This window comes from Chlorocebus sabaeus, chromosome 12, assembly GCF_047675955.1.
Source record: "Chlorocebus sabaeus isolate Y175 chromosome 12, mChlSab1.0.hap1, whole genome shotgun sequence".
Lineage (NCBI taxonomy): Eukaryota > Metazoa > Chordata > Mammalia > Primates > Cercopithecidae > Chlorocebus > Chlorocebus sabaeus.
Genome location: NC_132915.1, coordinates 65456255 through 65477853, shown reverse-complemented (window position 1 = coordinate 65477853; position 21599 = coordinate 65456255). Strand labels below are relative to the sequence as shown.

At 50.2% G+C, this 21599-nt stretch overlaps 1 long non-coding RNA gene across 1 annotated transcript in view; it reads right to left on the bottom strand.

Moving 5' to 3' along the window:
* Positions 1–5177: 5177 nt before the first annotated feature.
* LOC140713081 (uncharacterized) overlaps positions 5178–21599 on the bottom strand; it is a 32859-nt gene continuing 16437 nt past the window's right edge. Inside the window, exon 3 of the long non-coding RNA XR_012094939.1 lies at positions 5178–5501. This is a non-coding gene — a long non-coding RNA (uncharacterized lncRNA). The remainder of the gene's footprint in view (positions 5502–21599) is intronic.

Here is a 21599-nt window from a genome sequence, read left to right as displayed (position 1 = left end):
CACATCACATACACCACAGCACACACTGCACATCACTCACACATGCCACTCACACCACACACCACTCACAACACACATACCGTATACACCACACCACACACAAACACATCACGTGCAAAGACAACACACACATTACTCACCACACATACACCACATCATACATGCACACACACCACACATACACCACATCACACATACACACACACCACACATACGCCACATCTCACACACACACCATACACAAACACACCCCCCACACACCACACAAATATAGCACACAACTGTACACACCACACAGCTGTCATCGTGGTCCTCCTTCCTCCGAGGTCCTCAGCACCTTACCTGCACCTCTCTTGACCCAGCAGATGCTGAGCTGCTTCAGGACAGCAGCACTTCCCAGCACATGTGGCCCCCTGAGGCAGCGCCACAGAAGGGAGTGACTGAGTGCGTGTTGACCCTGTGACCTGAGACAGTTTAAGCCCTCTGTGCCTCAGTTTCCCCGTGTGTAAAATGAGGACTAACTGGGTGGATATATATGAATACTTAAAACAGTGCTTGACAGTCCTGCTTACTGTGATGGTGACCGTAACTAGTCCTGGGTAGAGGAGTCAGAGAGACGGGGCGGAAGCAGATGCCAGCTCAGATCTCAGGGAGGGCCTCAGGGTCGATCCCCTCCAGGTCAGCCCAAGTCAGTCTCTCCCAGGTCTCCCCTCCTGCCTGACAGGCTGGTAGGACCTGAGAGGAGACCCAGCTGGATGCTCTCCTCCCCCAAAAAAAGCTGGGGAGATGCCTATCCATATACATTGCACACACACCACGCACACACACACACCTGCCTCCATCCTGTGACTGAGCCCTGTTCCTCCACTCCCAGCAGCCGCCACCAGGGAAGGTGAGTCCTCAAGGTCACCCAACAGGCGCTGGGCCGCTGGGAACCAGGCGTTGTCCTCGGCTGCTGGGGTCCCGAGGGAGCTGGCCATCATGCTCTTCCAGGCGCCTGGAGAGCTTATGGCCACCCTGATGGGCTGTGTGGGGCGAGAGTCAGGCCCTCTCCCTCCCAGGATGGATGGGGTCCATTTGCCAGCACACTGAGAAGTCGGGAGCTCACAGTCACCTTGAGCAAAGCCCTCCTCACCTGAGCAGCGCATTCCTCACTGGAGATGGCAGAAGTGCTCACGTCGCTGCCTGCGCCTGTCTCATGACACCGGCCTGCCACAAAGAGACTTCAAGGTCCTCTGTAATCCCCACAGAGGAACCCAGGCCTCCCTCCCGGCTCAGAGCAAACTGTGGGGAGTCCCATTGCCTCCCTATGCCCCCACGTCCCCCCTGTGAAATGGTAGTACGCCCCAGCCTGGCCCCACCTGCACAGGGTTGCAGGAGACGGGCTAGGCAGAGGGATGGGTGGGGAATGGAGACTACTCTCTCTATGCTCATCTCCCAGGAGGTAGGTGTCAGACCCCCTGAACCTGACCCCCATCCCAGGTGGTCCTGCTCCAGAGGACAGAGAGGGAGGGGTTTCAACCCCGCCGTTCCCCCAACCCCAGCTTCAAGCTGTTTGCCTGCAGCTACTCAGCAGGTAAACAACAATCCTTTGCAATTTCTTATTTTTTAACTTTTTAAATTTTTTTTTGAGACAGAGTTTCACTCTTGTTGCCCAGGCTGGAGTACAGTTGCTTGATGTTGGCTCACTGCCATCTCCGTCTCCCAGGTTCAATTGACTCTCCTGCCTCCGTCTCCCGAGTAGCTGGGATTACAGGCGCCTGCCACCACGCCTGGCTAATTTTTGTGTTTTTAGTAGAGATGAAGTTTCACCATGTTAGTCAGGCTGGTCTTGAACTCCTGACCTCAGGTGATCCACCTCAGCCTCCCAAAGTGCTGGGATTGCAGGCGTGAGCCACCACACCCAGCAGTCTTTTGCAGTTTCTTCAATGTGTTGATCCCAACAGGAAGACAAGATGATGACAAAGGTCCCGGGAGTGACATGTAACTGAACACCTCTGTATGCCACGTGCTTTCCAGATAAAGCTTGCTGGAGCCTCACAGCTGCTGTAGGAGCAGCATCACTATTGCCCCACTTTACAGATAAGAAAACAGAGGCCCAGAGAGGTGACATGATTTCTCCAAGGGCACACAGCTTCTGAATGGTGGGACTGAGATTGAAACCCAGGTCGCTCTGGTTTTGGTGATGATCTCCACCGCCTTGGGCTTGTCCCCTGCCCTCAGGACACTCATTCCAGAAGTCACCTCGGACAGATCCAGGTAAAAGTGCCAAGAACCCCAAGCGAAGAGCTCCTCCTCTCATCATAGTCCTAAAGGCAGAAGTTGGTTGGGGGTCTCAAATGCGTCGCTTCAGCCCCTCCCCGGAGCTCACTCACAACCCACAGAATAAGCCTAAAACTGGCCTTGGTGCGGGGGTGAGGGGCACAAACACATATAGAAGTCAAGGCAGGCTCCAGGCTATCCCCTACACTCCCTCACCAAGCAGAGCCACTGCCCTCATTCCCACTGCCACCCGCCCTCTCCTCCCCGGCCTCCCGACCTCCAGTCTGTCTCACTAGACCCGGCTTCCTAAAACCACACTGGGCCATGGCACTGCTCAGCGGCTCTGGAGAAAAATCCAGAGTCCTTACCTTGGCACTCAAGGCCTTTACAATCTCCAGCACGCCCCTACCATGGCTCTGGATCCCACTCACCCCATCTCTTTCGTGCCACCAAGGCTTTTGCTGATGCTGTTCCTTCCACCTGGCATGACTGTCTTCTCCCCACTGTCACCTTACCAGGCTGCCCTGACCTAGGCTGGTGCCCTGCAGGCATCCATGGTGCTCTTAGTCCTGCACTTACCACATGACTTGGCTATCATCTGCCCCGCTACACTCCACTTGCCCCCTGCAGATGCAGAGGCTGTGGCTCATCCACCCCCGTGTTCCCAGTGCAGGACAGCGCCTGGCCCAGGTCAGGAAATGTGTGTGCTTGGAATTAGTGAAGGAAGACAGCCAGGCCAGAGGCAGCAGGACCCCACCCTGCCGGACCTTCCAGTCCTTCAACAAACATCTCATGAACCCCTTCCTCTGCTAGACCCTAGAATCGACCCTGAGGCAATGACTCAAGTAAGGGTTCAATCCCATCTCAAGGCTGCTCACAGGCTTCCAAGGAGCCCACAGGTTACAGTGGTTGAAAGCACAGGTTCAAATCCTGTCTCTGCTATTTATGAGCCGTTTGATCTTACATGAGTTTCCTACCTTCTCTGTGCCTGTTTCTTTGTGCAGCTACCTTAGATGATGATTTGAAGAATAAACGAGGTCACGTGTGTGAAGGCGGTTAGGACCTGGCCTGACACGTTGTTGATGCTCAATGTTATGCTCTCCCAGCTGGTCCCTGCCCTTGGCGCAGCCTCCCTCAGGTGGACGTCCACAATCTGCTGCTCCTGGCCTCTCAGGGACCCAGCGAGCAGAGCCAAGAAGGCACAGGCTGAGGTGTCACCCAGATCGGAATGTAAGACCTGGCTCCACCAACTGGCTGTGTGAATTTGAGAAAGATACATGTGAAATGGGCCATTTCCCCAGAAGCAGTGGAGCCTTTGTTTTCCCTGAGGACAAGTGGGAGGGAAAGAATAATTGTTCTGCCTGCCTCACAGAGCCTTGTGAGGATAGAGCAAGATAGTGGGTGTTCAAGTCCTTTGTGGGCTGAAGAGAGATTAACTAATCAGAACCTCCATGTCCAGGGAGGCAGCTGGGGGGACCAGGCTTGTATGAGCCTGAGGACACGTGCAATACGCAGGAACCCTGGGACAGGGGGAGGGTGGGGGATCAGGAGGTCACAGATGCCTGACACCTTGATCAGGAGGGCCTTGGTGAGCTTGGAGGGGCACAGCCTGCTGAGACCCCATCCTCCGGCCCCAGGTGCTGATTTCCTGGTCTGTCTCCCCAGTGCCTGCTGAGGTCGCCATGACAGCCAGTGCCACTCCCGAAGACTCACCCTGGCCGCAAGGCTGTTCCTATGCCCTTGAATCTATTAAACAGAGCAAAGTGATTAATTATTTTACTGTCTTTATGGCATCAACTTTAACTTGCTTCACATCCAGATTTCCAATTATACAAGCCAGAGTCTTAAACTCAGGAGGACATGTATTATTGAACTATTTATAATCAGAGTTTTTCAGAGCAGAAAAAGCTCTGCTAGGCAGGAGCTACACAACCAAAATTAATGATTTGGAGACCAAAAGACAATCCTTCCATAATCGGAGGGGCGTGAGATGCAGGCAGGGAGAACAGAGAGGTTGAGTCTGAATCAAGGATGGCAAAGCACCTTCTCCTGAAGAACACAGAGCCCCGGGGGAAGACATTAATTGGTGGGTGGGGGTCAGGGAGACACACTCATGCCGACAGCAATCAAATGTAGCCTGGGGAATTATTCTCTGAAAAAAATGATGCAACCTAGGTTACCCCAACCACAGCAACCCTGGTGTAAAGGGGGTCATTATGGATAACTAATGTTTCACAGTTTCGTTGTGTCCCCTCTACCTGATAATTCTGGCCACTAGCTGCTTCCAGTACCTCCTCAAGTATTTCTGGAAAACTCTTGTGTTTTTACCAGTTATCCTCTCAGCTACTGCTTCTTCTCTTTCTTCTTCAGCTTTCTACCAAGTCATGGGAGAACGCCCCCCGCCACACACACACACACACACACACACACACACACACTGCCTCTGTGCCCGCCTTGAAGTCACCTACCACTCGGCAGCACCATCTTCGCCACCATCATCTGCACCTTGGATGGTCCACAGCCAGCCTGCGTCCCTGTGGGGACTGCCTCTCCCCCGCTTTGGCATTGTTCCAAGGAGGCTTGTGTTCCAATATTTTTCAGAAGTTTTATTTGGACCAATCCCCTCCCCCAGAGGCCCCAGACACAAATCCATGAGAGGCCTGGACCAGTAGGAAAGTTCTCCTCCTGACTGGTGGGTGACTCAGGCTGGTTGCCAGGCTTAGTTTATCAACCTGGCTCTCCTTGACACAGGCAGATTCCTGGAGGAACCTCCAGTCCGTCCCCCAGACAGGCTCAGCTCAGGATCAAGTTGGGTAGCTGGCACAGGACCACAGAGGGAACAGAAGCTGTGAGATTGTTCCTATTTGTCGAGCTCTAGTTATATGCCAAGTGTTGGGCCAGGCTGTGTCCTCATGGCACCCTATTAGGTACATTTCGTTAGCCCCATTTCACAGATAGTAAAATTGAAGCTGAGAGAGGTTAAGTAACTTGTTCTGGGTGCCATCGCTAGAAGATTGTACCAGGTTCTACCAGGATCGATCCCAGGTCTGTTGAATGCTGTTTTCGTCTATTTGAACTGCTATAATAGAATACCGTAGACTGGGTAGCTATCAGCAACAGAAGTTTATTTCTCATAGTTTTGGGGGCTGGGAAGGTGAAGGTCAAGGCATCAGCAGATTCGGGTTATGGTGGGAGCCTGCGTCCTCATTCACAGACACACCTGTCCTCTTGCCGTCTCCCTACATGGTGGAAGAAGCAAAGAAGCACCCTCAGACCTCTTTACAAAGGCACTAATTCCATTCAGGAGGGATCTAATCACCTACAGAAGCACCCCCTCCAAATACCATCACCCTGTGTTAGGATTTCAGCAGATGGATTTGGGGGCCTTTGGTAGGTTCAAAGTTTTGATTCTCCATCCTGCTGCTTGTTTAAGAGCACAAACTCAACAACTTGTTACCAAGACTTTACTTCATAGAAGAAATAAATGTTTTGTTTATTTGTTTCTTCATGGAACGCAGAGGGAAGAACTCTCACCGTGACAGATGTGGGCACTGGCTTGTTCCCTCCTGGAGTGTGTGTTTGCTGAAGTAAAGCTGTAGTCTTAAAAAGACTACCCAAGAAAATGTATCATGCCTTCTTTAAAAAGCTCTGTGTGTGTGTGTGTGTGTGTGTGTCCATGAAATTTCTTCCACTTCTTCCTGAGCACAGAGCTGGACTACGTTTCACAGCCTTACTTGGAGGTGGGCATGGCCATATGATTGGTTCTGGCCAATGGAATGAGAGAAGACCCGTGTGTTCTAGTTACAGCTCAGTCCACAAAAACCTCCCTCAAATGATCCTCATGCTCACTCCCTTTCATCAGTTTGATACAAATGGGTGTCATGACTGTGGAAACCAGAGGTTGAAGGGACAGGGCCAGGAAGTGAAGGAGCCTGGGTCCCTAAACCAATACTGAAGAAGGACCACCCACCTGTCTAGAGTTGCCAGAATTAACAAAAACGACAACAAAACGTCTAGGTAGGTTTGAACTTCAGATAAGCAATGAATGCCTTCTTAGTATACATCCCAGCTTAGGGACAGAGGCAACCCCAGCCACCTTTCTGGACCAGTCCTAGATGCTTAGAAAAACTGAGTAGAGAGTTATCACTTGGAAAAAATTATTTGTGGTTTCTCTGAAATTCAGATTTAACTAGGTGTCATATTTTATCTAGCAACCCTATACCTATCAGAACATGTGTCTGGTACTTTACAAGTGAGACATAAACATCTGTTGTTTGAGCCATCATATAATTAGGAGTTTGTTATAGCAGCCAGCATTACCTTAGCTAATGCCCTATCACTCTTCTGAGGCATCAGATATTAAATAATCCAGGCAGATAAGCTTAGTCTGGCTTGGTCAGTGTACATGTCATCAGCTCTTCTTGCCTGGACTACTCTAGTTCAATAAACCTTTGGGGCTTTCTCCCTTCCATAAACACATTTAGAACACCTGGAAGGAAGAGAGGACTAACTCAGTTCCTGCCCAATCCCCACCCCCAGGAGCTCTCCACTTAGGGTAATCAGTAATTCCAGGAGGCTCACAAACAGGTGCAAACTAAGTCTCAGAGAGCGCACAGATTAAGTCATTCAGGGACGACAGGAGTGTGGGAGGGCTTTGGAGAACAGTAGCAGCAACACTGGGTCCCTCCTGGAAATGTGGCAACAGCCACCATCTTGGACACCCATAGAGCAAGTACCTTGGTGGACAAATAGCCAGCCCTTCCATGCTGGGACTGGCTGGATCAGGGGCTGTGAGGTCGGGAATACTGAATCTTGTAGTTGGATCCCAGGACCCGTTGTGGGGGCTTCCAGGGAGTTATTTCCAATGTGGCCCAAAATAAAAAGCCAATATTTTGAAGCTTCATAGACACAGGTTCAAGTCCTGGCTTTGCTGAATTATATGGCCTTATTATGCATGTTATTTCACCTCTCCGAGCCTCAGTTTCTATCTCCATATAATGAGATAACACCAAACAAGTACTGTAAGATTACCCAAGGTGATGAACCCAAAATATTTAGCTCATAGTTTGTGCCTAGTAAATAATACTTCCTCTCTGAGGGTCTGGTAGCTGAAGGAGAGAGGTGAGAGGGAGCCTACCTTTTTTGTTACTCCCCAGTTTCCACTAATATGCCCGTCCTCCACCCCTACTTCCTTGGAACATGGCCTGGAGACCACAGCAACCGTGGTTGGCTTGAAGGAGCTATGTTTCTGATGTATCCGTCTTTCTTTCTAATCAGGGACAAAAGAGTTTCCATCGCCATAAAAATTGGGTTTCAAATAGAAGCTGGGCTCCAGGCCAGCCCCCAAACCAGCCTCATTAAAAATATTGCTAAATCTCTGCCCCTTAATAGCAAAATAGACTTTAAGTGGGCGAGCCTGGAAACTCAATCGCTACTTCTAGCCTTGTTTCTTCAGGCCTGAGCCTTGCTCCTTCAGAAGATACCCCCTTGTGAAATTCACACCCCAGGGACGGCAGGTGGGTCCTGAGCTCCAGTATCCAAATGCTCATTTCCAGCGCCCACAACTCACCTGCTGCTGGAAACACTCCCATTGATTCCTCCGGAGCCATTACCGTTCGTCATGTTTATCTGCATTTAGGTGCAGTGGGGATTCATACACTTCAATCTGTCTTTGCTCATGAAGCAATGGCCCAAAAAATGGTAATGACACCTCTGACGCGGCAGCATTACTGTATTCCTCACAGAGAGGGTTGCCAGATCTAGCAAATAAGAATGTAATGCCCAGTTAAATTTGAATTACAGATAAACAATATGTTATTGTGCAGTGCAAGTATGTCTCACCTAAGCATGGGACATACTTATGCTTACTAAAAATTATTCGTTTATCTGCAATTCAAGTTTAACAGGGCATCTATATTTTACATCACAACCTTTTCTCTGCATCCTTCTGATGCACCTGGGCCATACCAGCTAGAGAGTGTTCACAGTCAAGCAAGCAAGAACTGGGGTGGTTGGGCATCTCCCTCCTCAGCCAGATTCTAACCTGGCTTTCTGTGACACCTGCACCCATCCCAGCCATCAGCAATAGGACCCCTTGCTTTTCCCTAAACACACACTTGCCCAACCCCAGGCTGGACTATCTGTTCCCCTGTCTCTTTTTCTCTTCTACCTTCCTGCTCTTTCAAAACTGAGTGTCCAGGCCACCTTCTCTATAACATGCCATGCTCCCCAGGCAGGTGATTCCTTTGTCCTCTGCTTTTCCACAGTGCCCAGTGTCCACCACTCTCTTAGGACAATGAACAAATGAACACTTTCACTGGAGCAGCTGCTGTGTGCAGAGCTCTGTGCTAGGCTCTGAGGCTGGCAGAGATGAGCAGGTCACAGACCCTGCCCTCAAGCAGCTCAAGATCTACAGGGGAAAAGAGATATGGATGCAAATAGCCATAGAGGAAACCATTCTGACTGCAAGGCTGGTCTCTAAGTGCAAGCTGCAGAAAGTAAATGGTAGAGCAAGGAGGAAGCAAAGCTCCGTTTCATCTTGGGGTGTTGGGGAAGACTTCCTGGAGGAGGTGGAATGGGGCTACGGTAGAATGAGTAGGAGCTTCAACAGGGGACTGTAGTTCCAGGCAAGGGAGCAAATCAGCAAAAGACTGTGGCCAGAAAGGAAAGGACTTACCTGGAGAATAGCAAGAAGTACGGGCAGCAGAAGTGTGGGTGTGATTGTAGGTGTGGGTGATGTGAATATGAACCCAGAGCTGAAGGCAAGGTCAGGGTGGGGGGTTGCTGAATGACCCCAGTCTGGGGTCTCTGGATGATGTTCTAAATCATCAAAACAATAGTGACTGATTATTTTATACTTACCATGTAGCAGATATTGTGCAGGGCACTTTATAAATGTGTTATGTTATTTAATTTACTTCTCCCTTTAGCCCTACAGGGCAGATTTTGTTTTCATTTATAAATGAGGAAAATGAAAAATCAAGGACCAGCCGGGCGCGGTGGCTCACGCCTGTAATCCCAGCACTTTGGGAGGCCGAGACGGGTGGATCACGAGGTCAGGAGATCGAGACCATCTTGGCTAACATAGTGAAACCCCGTCTCTACTAAAAATACAAAAAAAAATTAGCCGGGCGTGGTGGCGGGCGCCTGTAGTCCCAGCTACTGGGGAGGCTGAGGCAGGAGAATGGCATGAACCCAGGAGGCGGAGCTTGCAGTGAGCAGAGATGGCGCCACTGTACTCCAGCCTGAGCGACAGAGCAAGACTCCGTCTCAAAAAAAAAAAAAAGAAAAGAAAAATCAAGGACTTTGTCCAAGGTCACATAGCCTGAGAACGTTGGAGCTTGAACACTAATCTGTTTGATTCCAAAATCTGTGTTCCACCCACACTGTCCTACCATCCCAACAGCAATGAAGTGTCGTCACAGACTTTGAGCAGAGATACATTTGAGGCTTGGAACTGGCTTGGAAGGGGAGCCGCTGCAGATGGATGAACCAACTGGCGGCTGATGTCACTCCTCAGAAGACAACGATAAGTCCCCGACACTCACTGGGCACTGAGATGGAGATAGGTTTAGTCAACTCATCTGGCAGGGCTGAGCCCAGCAGGCCCCTGAACACACAGCTTTCCTTTGCTTCCCTTCGAGAGCACCAGCGGGCTTTAGGCTGTGTTCTAACAGCGTCAAACTTTTCTTAGTCCCTAAGCTTCTGCAATGCCCTCGGGGTAAGCCCAGCGGACCTGGTATCTGCCCATGAGGGGAGGAGGCCGGCACTGAAGGAGAGGGACCCAGCCCCACCCTCTGCCTTTTAGGGTGACCAGCCATGCTAGTTTTATCAGGACAGGTTGGGGGAGGTTCTTAGAGTCAGGGACTTTCAGTGCTAAAACCAGTAAAGTCCCAGGCGAATTGGGAGGAGTTGATCACTCTACCGCCCAGTGAAGACATCTGTACAGCCACCCATGCAGGAGGGTGACAACTGCAAAGGAGGCTAGGGCACCTTGGGGTGATTCATGTTTGCAGTTGTCACCCTCCCGCACAGGTGCCTTCACTTCCTGGTGGTACCTGGAAAGAGGGGGATGTTTTTATTGTGTCTAGATTCAAAGCAGATGAACTAAATTCTCTACAGTGAAGTCAAGACTGCACGTGGCTTTGTGTTTCTGTGTGTCTCTGTGTCTGTGCGGGTATCTGTGGAAATGTGCACAAGAGCTTGTGTGGGGATGATGTGGGAAATCCTCAACTATTTACATGAAAATAAATATCCTTATTTATTTCGAGGGAATAGAAATTTGCACAAAGATTATGTCCAAGGAAATTCATCTAGCATTTTTTTCTGAGAGAAAGGAAAAAGAAAAAGGAAACTTGAACATCCAAAAATAGGAGAATGGCTAAAGTACGAAACTTGTATACGATGAAATATGGCATACTCCTTACAGACTATATTATAAAAGAATATGTGATGACAGTGGTAAATACTCCTGATGTATAAAAAGAAGTTAATAACACAGTATATGTGATGTGACTCTGTTTTTTAAATAGACTTTGTTTTTTAGAGCAGTGCTAGATTCACAGCAAAGTGAGCATAAGGTGCAAAGAGTTCCTGTACATCCCACATGCCTGCACATGCACAGCCTCCTCTGCCACCAGACTAATGCATTTGTTACAATCAATGACCCTACATCAACACATCATAATCACCCAAAGTCCATAGTTCGTGTTAGGGTTCCCTCTTGGTGTTGTACATTATATGGGTTTGGACAATGTACAATGATATATATCCATCATTAGAATATCAGAGTTGTTTAACTGCCCTAAAAATCCTGTGTTCTGCCTATTCAACCTTCTCTCTCTCTCTCCTGGCAACCACTGAGCTTTTTACTCTCTCCATAGTTTTGCCTTTTCCAGAATGTCATGCAATATGTACCTGTTCACACTGGCTTCTTTCACTCTGTAGCATGCATTGAAATTTCCTCCATGTCATCTCATGGCTTGATAGCGCATTTCGTTTTAGCACTGAGTAACATTCCATTATACATTGTCCAAACTCATACGGCAGGGTGGAGCCCAGCCGCCCCCTGGACACATGCACTATGGTTTATTTATCCATTCACCTACCAAATGGTATCTTGGCTGCTTCCAAGTTTTGAAAATTAGGAATAAAGCTGCTATAAACATCCAAGTGAAGGTGTCTTTGTAGACAAAGTAAAATTTCAATTTTTCAGTTACTTTGTTTTGGGCATACACCAAGGAGCGTGCCTGCTGAGTCATATGGTAAGAGTATGCTTCGTTTTTTGAAAAACCGTCAAACTGTCTTCCACAGTGGCCGTACCATTTTGCTTTCCCACCAGCAATGAATGCGAGTCCCTGTTGCTCCACGTTGCCTGCTCTCCTTGTAAATCTCCATGACAGGACACAAATCTGAGATATTATCTGGCATGTGTCCTTGTCTCCCCGGCACCCCCTTTCACCTCACAACCATCACTCCCCATGAGAGCATGTCATGCTCCACTCCGCTCCCACCACTACCCCTAGGGGTAGTTGTCAGAAAGGACCAAAGAACAGAAGTCCCAAGTTCGGAGGTTTTCAGTTCAGGATCCACAGTCTAGGTGTAGGATGAACAAAGTAGGAGGGGACATGACCCACTAGAGTCAGTTATCCCCTGCCCACCCAGACTAGATAAATGGCACCCAGGCCTGGGGAGGAGGAGAAGTCTGCAGATGAAGCTGCAGCTCAGTTGCTGGTATGGGATAGCCCTGAACTCTGCCATCTACCCTTGGGGCCAAATCTCACAGGAGGGGAGAAGATGCTAGAAGCCCCCAGATAAGTGTGGAGCTGCCATGACACAGAGCTCCTGTGCCTACACCTAGTGCTGCTAAGGAAGCAGTCACTGGAGAATACGTGGAGTGACATGGTTCATCTAGACATGAGAGGCTCAGGGTAGCCCCCATCCCTCCAGTTTCCTGAAGCCCAGAACTACATGGAAGGACATTCAGGACATTCTCAAGACTCCTGAATGGGACACTGAAGTTGTCTGGAAGAGGTCATGGGCCAGGGAGAGGTTCATGGCTAGGACAGCCCTCCCAAGAAGGGTATGGGCAGATGCAGCCACACCCAGTGGGTTTCCAGCCCAAACGTGCCACTCCTGCCCAGGCCAGAAGGGAAGAGGCAGAGCCACACAGTCCCTTCCTCATCTCTTAGTGTCAACCCAGAAGGTGGTATGGAGAGAACACCCTGAAAGGCGAAGCAAACCTGAGTGTGACAGTGCTCAGCTGAGAGCATTGAGAAGTTCCTGAATAATTATGATGTCAGTAAGAAATCACTAGATTGATTTCTCTGCATCAGGCAGAACAGGAGCACAGGATAGAAGGAAAGCCCAGCTACAGAGAAAGTCAAGTTACATTTGGGTGCATCTGCTTTGAACTACAAAATTCCTTCCCATGGACTCCACATGCCTACACACTCATCAGCTGGAAGACCTGGCCTTGAAATCTACACAGGGATGGAAAGATTCGCAATTATTTTAATATTCTGTGTTTTTGCTGAATTACCAGGACCCCCTTGGTAACTGGTTTCTCTGAAGTCTCCAGGAATCATGTCAGGACAGAGACCAGCCTGACTGTCTAATCTTAGGCCACAGGAGTGGATTTGGTTGCCTCCTCTCCCCAGGCCAACTCCCAGAAAGTTGGAAGATTTCTAGAAGTGTTGTCTAGGCTTAACCCCTCTCTAAACAGCAGCATCCCTCCCACCACCCACCCATCACTCTAACAACACACATCCCATAATAAGCAATGGGGAGCATCAGCAAGAGAAGCCAGAGGCACAAACTTACAAATGTGCCTTTCATCCCAATTCAGAGATGCGTGCCCTCCAAGGTCTCGACAGTGATCTCCTGGGACCACATATGACCAACCTCACACCATCATGGTCAGCGGGCTCCAACCAGGGAGGCTTTAGAGCCATTGAGATCATTTGCAAAGCCCGGTCTTAGGAGAGAAGGCAAATACCAACACTACATAGAATTATACATGTGCAGACGGTGAGCAATCCCAGATCGGACCACTCGATTCTCTCCAGTCTCAAAAGAAGGTACACAGTGTCCTGAGATGAAAAGAGAACACAAAATAACAACAGTAAAGCTGTCTTACATCGAGAACTTGTACTCCCAGCTCTATGCAAGTTAATCTGTGCATTTTTAGCATTTCATTTTTACAACAACCTATGAGTAGGTACTTCCATTATCACTAAGTGCCCGAATATCCTGGTTTGCCAGGACGGCCCTGGTCCATGCCTATTGTCCCAATGTGCTTATTAAGAGTGCCAACTTTCACTCTCAATAGTGTCCCCATCTGGATGACTTTAACAGTCACCCTGTTATTATCCCCTTTTGTAGGTGAAGGGACAGAGGCTCAGAGAAGTTAGGAGACCTCCCCTATGTCACACAGCTGGGATGTGGTGGGGCTGAGACTTGGGTGAAGTCTGTCTGACTCCAGGGAGAGTAGACTCTGGAGAGTGCAGGCTGGTAGTGAGGTGCAGTAAAGAAGGGTGCAGCCAGACAGGGGAGGCAGGGGTGACATTACCTCCCCTTTCAGCTTTACGTTCCCAATGTTTCTGCATAGACATGTATCCCCTTTTTGCAAATTTCCCCCTAAAAATTAAAGCCAATACAATTTGTGATTGGGATCTTCTCACAGACAAAGACAGTGAGCATTAGAGGAACAGAAGGGACACAGTCCAAGGTGTGTGGAGCTCAGGGACTGTCAGCTCTGAGACTATGTGAAGGAAACCACCTCCCCCAGCCTGCTCAGGCAGCCTCTGGCCAGGTGCTCCAGAGCCCTGCGTGTCTGCAGCCCCTTCTGCACCTGCCGTTGGTAGGGGGCTGGCAGAGATGCAGCAGAAAGGGCCCCGCGGGAGTGCCTGCAGCCTGGGGGCTGTTCTCTTCCACTCTCCCTCTCTGAGCAACATCTCCTCCTCTGTGAAATGGGCCTGGTAATCCATGACCTACCTGCTTCCTGGAGTTCTGCGAAAGGGAACTAAGAGGAAAAGCTGTGTCTAGGGGTATTTTCTAAAAGCCCAAGCCACAGGAGCCAACCAAGCCATCAGCATCCCTCTACCCAATGAACACTGCCCAGGCCCTGTGATGTGGTCACCAGGGCCCACATGTCCAGAGCAGGCTCAGCTCAGCTGTGGGGTGAGCAGCAAACAGGGCTCATTTGGCTTGGGGTGATATGTTCTCCTGTTAATAGGAAGATTCCCAACTCATTCTTTTTTTAAACTTCCCTTATAGGAGGTGTTTTTTATTTAACTTTCAAGTAAATTTAAATGTAGTTCCCACCTGGGAGGAAAAGAAAACTGTAGCACTCAGCTCATGGTGTATTGATCATGTTTCAGGCCAGACATTCCAGCCTCCAACATGGAAAGAGGAAGTGAAGGTGAAAGGAAGGCATTGACAGGGAGCCCCACGGCGCAGGAACAAGGGTATGATCCCACTTTCAGCCCCTCCACTGGAAGGTGACCCCTCCCAGCTGAGACAATGCACACACAAGTGGCCAAACCTCCTCTGGAAAATAAACCCTTCCTCCGGGAACACCCTCTCCCTTTGCACACTCTCCAACAGGAGGCAGCATGGCAATTTCCAGAGGAATGCTTACTTTGAAATGACAGTAGGACAGAGTGGGGGCCTCTGGGCCACTGCTGGGAGGACCCCATGAGACCTCTCTGCTGAAGCGAGATCCCATAGTTTCTATAAACAGCATGTGACGCTTGGCAATAAATGGAACTGGGTTTGGAATCCAAACACCCAAATCTGGAATGTAAAATCTATATGACTTAACCTCTAAGCCTCAGTTTCCTCATCCGTAAAATGGGACCATTAAACCATGCTCTGACCACATCCCAGAATGGCGAAGCCTCTCCAATCCATGAACTGGTGGGGAAACTGAATCCCATAGGAAGGGGTTTCATGATTCACCTACCCACCAGCCTAGTGCTTTCTCCTTTATCCCTTCCCCTCTTTTCATACTCTCAAAAAAGATGCTCTGTTACTTTGTCGCCAGAACACCATTCCTGTCATATCTGGAGTTTGATTCAAATTAATTCAGACAGAAGGTCTTTGGAGCTATTTCGTCCCCAATGAAGGATGCCCAATTCCTGCCCTCCCCACTCACAGATTCCACACAGCCTCTCAGGTGTCAGTCCACGCAGGGTCACCCCTTCTCACCCACGAGCCATCTGAGGTCACACTTGGCAAGAATTCCTAGACCACTGCAAGGGCATGGCTCAAAAGAAGCCCAGTGCTTTTCTCAACTCACCTTCTCAAAAGTGCACCCTTATCCCCACAAAGAAGCCAGGAGAGCAAGGTGATGCCTCCAAAGGATGCCATTTACAGACAACCCTTAGCAGTGACAAGAGCAGGGCAATGACCTTCATAGGAATCCCTCGTAGTCACATTTCAGCCCTGGCCCGCGACAGGCTCCACTGACTCCTGGACATAAATTACTTGTTCATTATCAGGCCCCGACATGGGGAAGGATGTCGGCAGCTTGATTGTGTCTGGTGTGGCGGCAGGCATTCTCAGGCTGGGCTGCCACTGTCCATGGTGCTGCTTTGCATGGGCCGGCGCTGCCGCCCTCCTCACCGGGCAGGCTCAGGACATAAGCCACCCACCAGCTTCGTGTTTCACTTAGGGAGCCCTAGAGTCTTGGGTGCTGGGTGGCAGAGAGAATACACAAGTGCTCACAACAGGGTGGCCAGTGGAAATTCAGGACCAATGTCAAGCTGCAGAGTCTGACTTCATACTTAGAGCCACCACTTAGAGAGCCTTTGCTATAAGCCAGGTACTGGCTTATAATTTTACTGGCTACGTAATTTTTAATTTAATTTAAATTTACTGGCTACGTAATTTTACATTAGTTGGGATCCTTTGGTTGCAAGTGACAGAAACCCAACTCCAACCAGCTAACCCAAAAGGGAAATGTTGTGGGCAGTCCCTCAAACAGTGAAACCACAGGAAGAACAGAAATGATGCTGGACCACGAGATAACTGGAACTAGGGATTCAAGTGCAATCCAGTGTCTCTCTCCTCTCTGCTTCTTTCCAGGTTGTTCTTTTCTTTTTTTATTTCTTTTTATATTTTTAGACAGAGTCTCACTCTATCACCCAGACTGGAGTGCAGTGGCGCAATCTCAGCTCACTGCAACCTCCACCTCCTGAGTTCAAGCTATTCTCATGCCTCAGCCTTCCAAGTAGCTGGGATTACAGGTGTGTGCCACCACGACTGGCAATTTTTTGTATTTTTAGTAGAGACAGTGTTTCACCATGTTGGCCAGGCTAGTCTTTAACTCCTGACCTTAGGTAATCCGCCCACCTCAGCCTCCCAAGGTGCTGGGATTGCATGCATGAGCCACCACACCTAGCTCCAGTTGTTCTTTTCTGATGAGTCAGCTGTACCCCACTCAGGCAAGACTAGAACCCCATGTGCAGGCAACTTCAAGCTTACATCTTTTATCTTTAAAACAGAGAGGGGAGAGCCCTTCTTTCTCCAGCTACAGTATAAAATCCCAAGGACAGACTCTGATTGGCTGCACTGAGTCATGTGCTCTGGCCAGGAAGTGCCATGTCATGACCTGCAGCCCTGAGAACACCCGGGAGCCCTTCTTGGGAGAAGGGAAACGCTCAACTGGGCAGAAAAATCATAAAGTTCATGCAGATGTTGCACACATTATCTCATTATTCCTCATAACCATCCTGTGAAATAGGCACTATTATAATTCCCATTTTGCAGGTAAGGAAACTGAGACTCAGAAAGGTTAAATTATCTGCCCACTGTCATCCAGTTAGAAAGTGGCAGGGCCAGGGATCAAATCCAGGTCAGCTGGACCCCAGAGCCCAGGCTCTTTGCCTCCACTCATGAACATAGACTTGGCAACTTGAAGGAGACACTGGAAAATCTTCCCAGTCTTAAAAAAGCTGAGGGGTCTGAGCTGAGGGTTTGGCTCCTAGACAAGGAGACATGGTGGGGATGGGGCAGAGTTGGCGGAGCATTAGCAGAGTCCTCGGTCCACAGGCCTGGTCTGTGGCTTCTGGGTTGGGTTTCTTCTTTTTGCCATGAAGGGATGGTTAGGGCAGAGATCAAACCAGAAGAGAAGGTCCAAGCAATAGCCCAGGTGAGCTCAGGAGCTTGTATGAGCTCCTCCACCTTGATGGGGGTTTGCTCCATTGAAAAGCACTTCTCTCCGTTGCATGCCGTTCTCCTGCTAGAGGCTTTATGCGTAGAATAAGAGGTCTTCTTGAGAGGTAGCCTGAGAGGCGAATAGGAGAAAGCAGCCCTGTATCTGGCCACATGTGCCAGAAGGGGAAAAGCTGCAACACTGCCCTACGCCGCCCCTCACCCCTGCCAAAGCACACACAGCAACAAGAGGCTATGAGAGCAGGGCAGAGCCATTCGTCATTTTGGCCATGACTTTTTTAGAGATCATTTTCCCCCACCATCCCTCTCTCACCACATCTCTTCTTTATCAGCTGTTTTGTGGAGTCAGCACTTTACACAATCCCAGAGTGGTGATCAAGCAGGACTAAAGCTCCCATTTCATAGAGGAGCAAATTAAGGCCCAGAGAGGGTATAACTTTCCCAAGGACACACAGCTAGTGTGTGATTTTAATATTTTTGTCATCGACATCAACATCTTCTCTTCCCCAGACAAAATAACAATAGTTTAGCGAAACACATAGCAATATTTACTCAATCTCTGTATAATTGTGCTGGCATCTTTCCCCAGGTGGGGGCTGGGGTGCAGCAGGAGCCCCTCGGGGCTGCCTTTAATTGTCTGGGACACACGGGGAAGTCTCCAGTGAAACTGTAGTTACCAGGGAGGACTGTAGAGCAGCTCCCCCGGGCTCTGACTCTGAGGGGAACGTGTAGACCTGAACCTACCAGTGTCCGAGCCAGGAGGACTGAGGCAAAACCACAGAGGCAGCCTTGTCACCATGCAGATGGGGACACTGAGGCCCAGTGGAGGGGGTTTGCCTGGGTGCATTCCATATGGGCTCGCATGTGGTGCTCCTCAGCTCTTTCGGGGGGGTCCCTCTGCATCCAGAGAAGCTTTCCCTGATCTCCCTGCCAGAATGGATGCCACCTTCCTCAGAGCCTCCCTGCAGCCTCCTTACCAGCACCACATGTTATTCAATGCCTGATGCCTCACTCTCCCTCTGCCAGCCCAAGAACCACTAGAGGGCAGGATGTGGCTGAGTCTTGTCTGCTTCTCCCCTCAGGGTAGACAACAGTTGCTTAATAAGAATTCAAGGTGGCTGGTGTGGTGGCTCAAGCCTGTAATCCCAGAACTTTGGAAGGCCAAGTTGGGCAGATCACGAGGTCAAGAGATGGAGACCATCCTGGCCAACATGGTAAAATCTCATCTCAACCAAAAAATACAAAAGTTAGTCAGGTGTGGTGGTGTGCTCCTGCAGTCCCAGCTAATTGGGAGGCTGAGGCAGGAGAATTGCTTGAACCTGGGAGGCAGAGGTTTCAGTGAGCTGAGATCGCACCACTCCAACCTGGTGACAGAGCGAGACTCCATCTAAAAAAAAAAAAAGATTTCGAGGAACTGGAGCACCTCTGGATCAAGCTGCCCGTGCTGGGGGATCCCTTCCAGCTCTAGGAAGTTTACCCTCTGGAGTAAAGAATCCCTGGAATCCTGGCTTCAGAGCAGAACTAATGCAGAAAAACCTACCAATGCCTGGGATGCCCAGGGTCACCAGGGCCTCAGCTTCCAGCAGCACTGCAGCCAGGACTATGCCTGGCCATCATTCTGCAAGACGGACACCTCTGCCCAGAAAGCACTTCAGGGCAGCGAGGGCCAAGGACTGTCTAATCCCACCACATCCTCATCCCTAAGCAGATAAAGCTGTCAGCCCCTCTTCTACAGCCACATCTAATTCCCAGGAGCCAAGCCCAGTGCTTGGCACACAAAAAGGGCTCTGCCAAACTTGCTGAATAAATAAATAAAGAAATGTACCAAAGAACAGCTGAATTGGTCAGGAAGGAAATCTAACATTTATTGAATACTACCTTTGATAAGCTATGAGTGCTCCTCGTAGCTTACCTCACTTAATACACAACCGCCATCCTCATAAAGAAAGCCAACCAAAGCTCAGAGAGAAGAGGTGACGTGCCCAGTGTCACATCTGACCACAGATGGGGCTGTCCAGTTCCCTTGGAGGCTACAAGGAGAATGTCCTGAGGACAGGAAGTAACTCTCTTGTTCACCACTCTCTCTCAGTGCCCAGCACAGGGCCTGGCTGAGAGGAGATGCCCAGCTGTCCTGTGAGGTTGTGGCTGGAGCCATGTTGTCCCCTGGTTGGTAGCAGGGGGCCATTCTCAGTGGCAGGGAAGAGACTGAAGCAGGCATGTCCCAGGCTTGGTCCCAGGGCCAGGAGGTCTCCTGAGGCAGAGCCCCTCCCCAAGGGCTGCTCCTGCCTCCCCCTCGCTGGCCCTCGTAGGAAGCACCCTGTGTTGCTGGCAGAGGGCTTCCGCAGCCAGAGTCCCTGGGCCAAGCAAACCCCGAGGTCCCCAAACTTTCCACTTCCATAAAGTGCTCTGATCTTGTCAAATTGCTACCAGAGGAGTCATAGCTGAGTGAGCACTTGCCAGGTTCCCGCAGCTCTCCTGAGAGCTGTCACCGTCCTCATCCATCATAATTGAAGCAGTCCACCTGCTCCGGGCCCATCTTTCAACTGCAATGATGGCTGAGATGCGATAGATGTGTCTTGTCATCACCTTGACTTTTTTTGGAGAATGCAAAGGTCAGTGGGGCTCCTGGGGTGGGTGAAGGTGCTATGGGCCCACCTTAGTGCAAGCCTTGACCTCAGGATGGAGGGCTGAGTGCCGCTCCCACTGAGTGCCAGTCCTCAGTGGCCATCGGCTTTGTCAGGGCCACAGGAGAACTAGAGCCTCCCTTTACCCCAAGACCCTAGGTGCCCACACCTGCCTACCATCTTGTTCTGCAGACAGACTCCAGAGGGGCAAGGGAGTTTGGGAGGCACTGGCTTCCATGACACCCAGACCTGGCTGGCCCTAAGATACAAACTTTTACATGTGCCTCCTCGCAGCCCATACCCGGGGCCACAAGCCTTGGATTTGCTTGTCAGGCAACAGAAATAGTTGTCACTGGTTTTCTGCCCTCAGGTCCATAAATTCAAGCAATGAGTGTGATTAGGTGCAGAAACACAGACTTCAGGCTGCACTGCCTCTAGGACTCCAGCCCCAGATGGGCCAGCAGAGTCACCTTCCTGAGCAGAGCTCTGCCCGTTCATGGTCCTCCTGCTCAGAGGCCGCCCAGGGCTCCCTCTGCAGGCAGAAGAAAGACCAAACTGCTTGGCCTGGCACTCAAGGCCCTGGGCAATGTGCACCAAAGAAGCAGGCAGCTTGAGGAGCAGTAGGTGCTCCAAAAAGAATCAATGCCCACTTCATTTAAGAAAGAAGTTCATTTTGTATCCATCAGAGACGCCCAAGATACAAAGCAATGTCAAGGGAAGAATGAGCTCGGTGTCTCCAGAGACTTCAAGTGCAGCTGGATTATCTCCAGGAAGGCTGCTGCTGGGGCTCTAGAATGAGCTCAGCATTCTGAGGGAGAGGGAGGGGTTGAAGTGGGTAGTGCTGTACATCCCTCCAGCCATGAGTTCTCTGTCACTCCCGCTTCAGCCTTACCTGGCACTGTGACCACCTCCAGCCTTTGCTCATGCAGTTTCTTCAGTCTTCAGTGCCCTGTCTTGCCTTGCCATCTGAAGGCCCCCTACTCAACTATCCTTTGATTCAACAACACATTTTCCAGCTCCCACTCTGTGCTGGGGATATGGAGATTATTAAAACATGGTCCCTGTTCCCAAAACCCCAACCAGCTGTCTCCCTCCTCCCACCTGCCAGGCTGCTGAGCAGAGCCAGACAGCATCAGGCGACTGACTGTGCAGGCCAGAGCGCTGCTCATTCTACCCACCCCTCCCACTTGGAACCAAGGGATCCTCTTGTGCCTGTGCTCCGGGGTGTAAGCAGGCACGGGGGTTCTGGATGGCAGTGGGGAGGAGCGTGGGGCAGCACAGGCCGCAGTTTAGGGGGACTCTGCCTGGGAGAACCACAGAGCCCCATAGTCCCAGTTCTATACGGGGCCACTTCCCGACCCCAGAATGTCCTGGGGCCAGGCCCCTAGTCTCAGTCCATAGTTCAGTGATTTCACCCAAATACCAGTTTATTCTCCTCAGATCTGAGTCACGGTCCCTTGCTTTATCCCAAGAGGTCAGCCCCTAACAGGCAGAGGAATCGGGGCCCTGTAGCTCATCTGTGTTGAGATATATGCA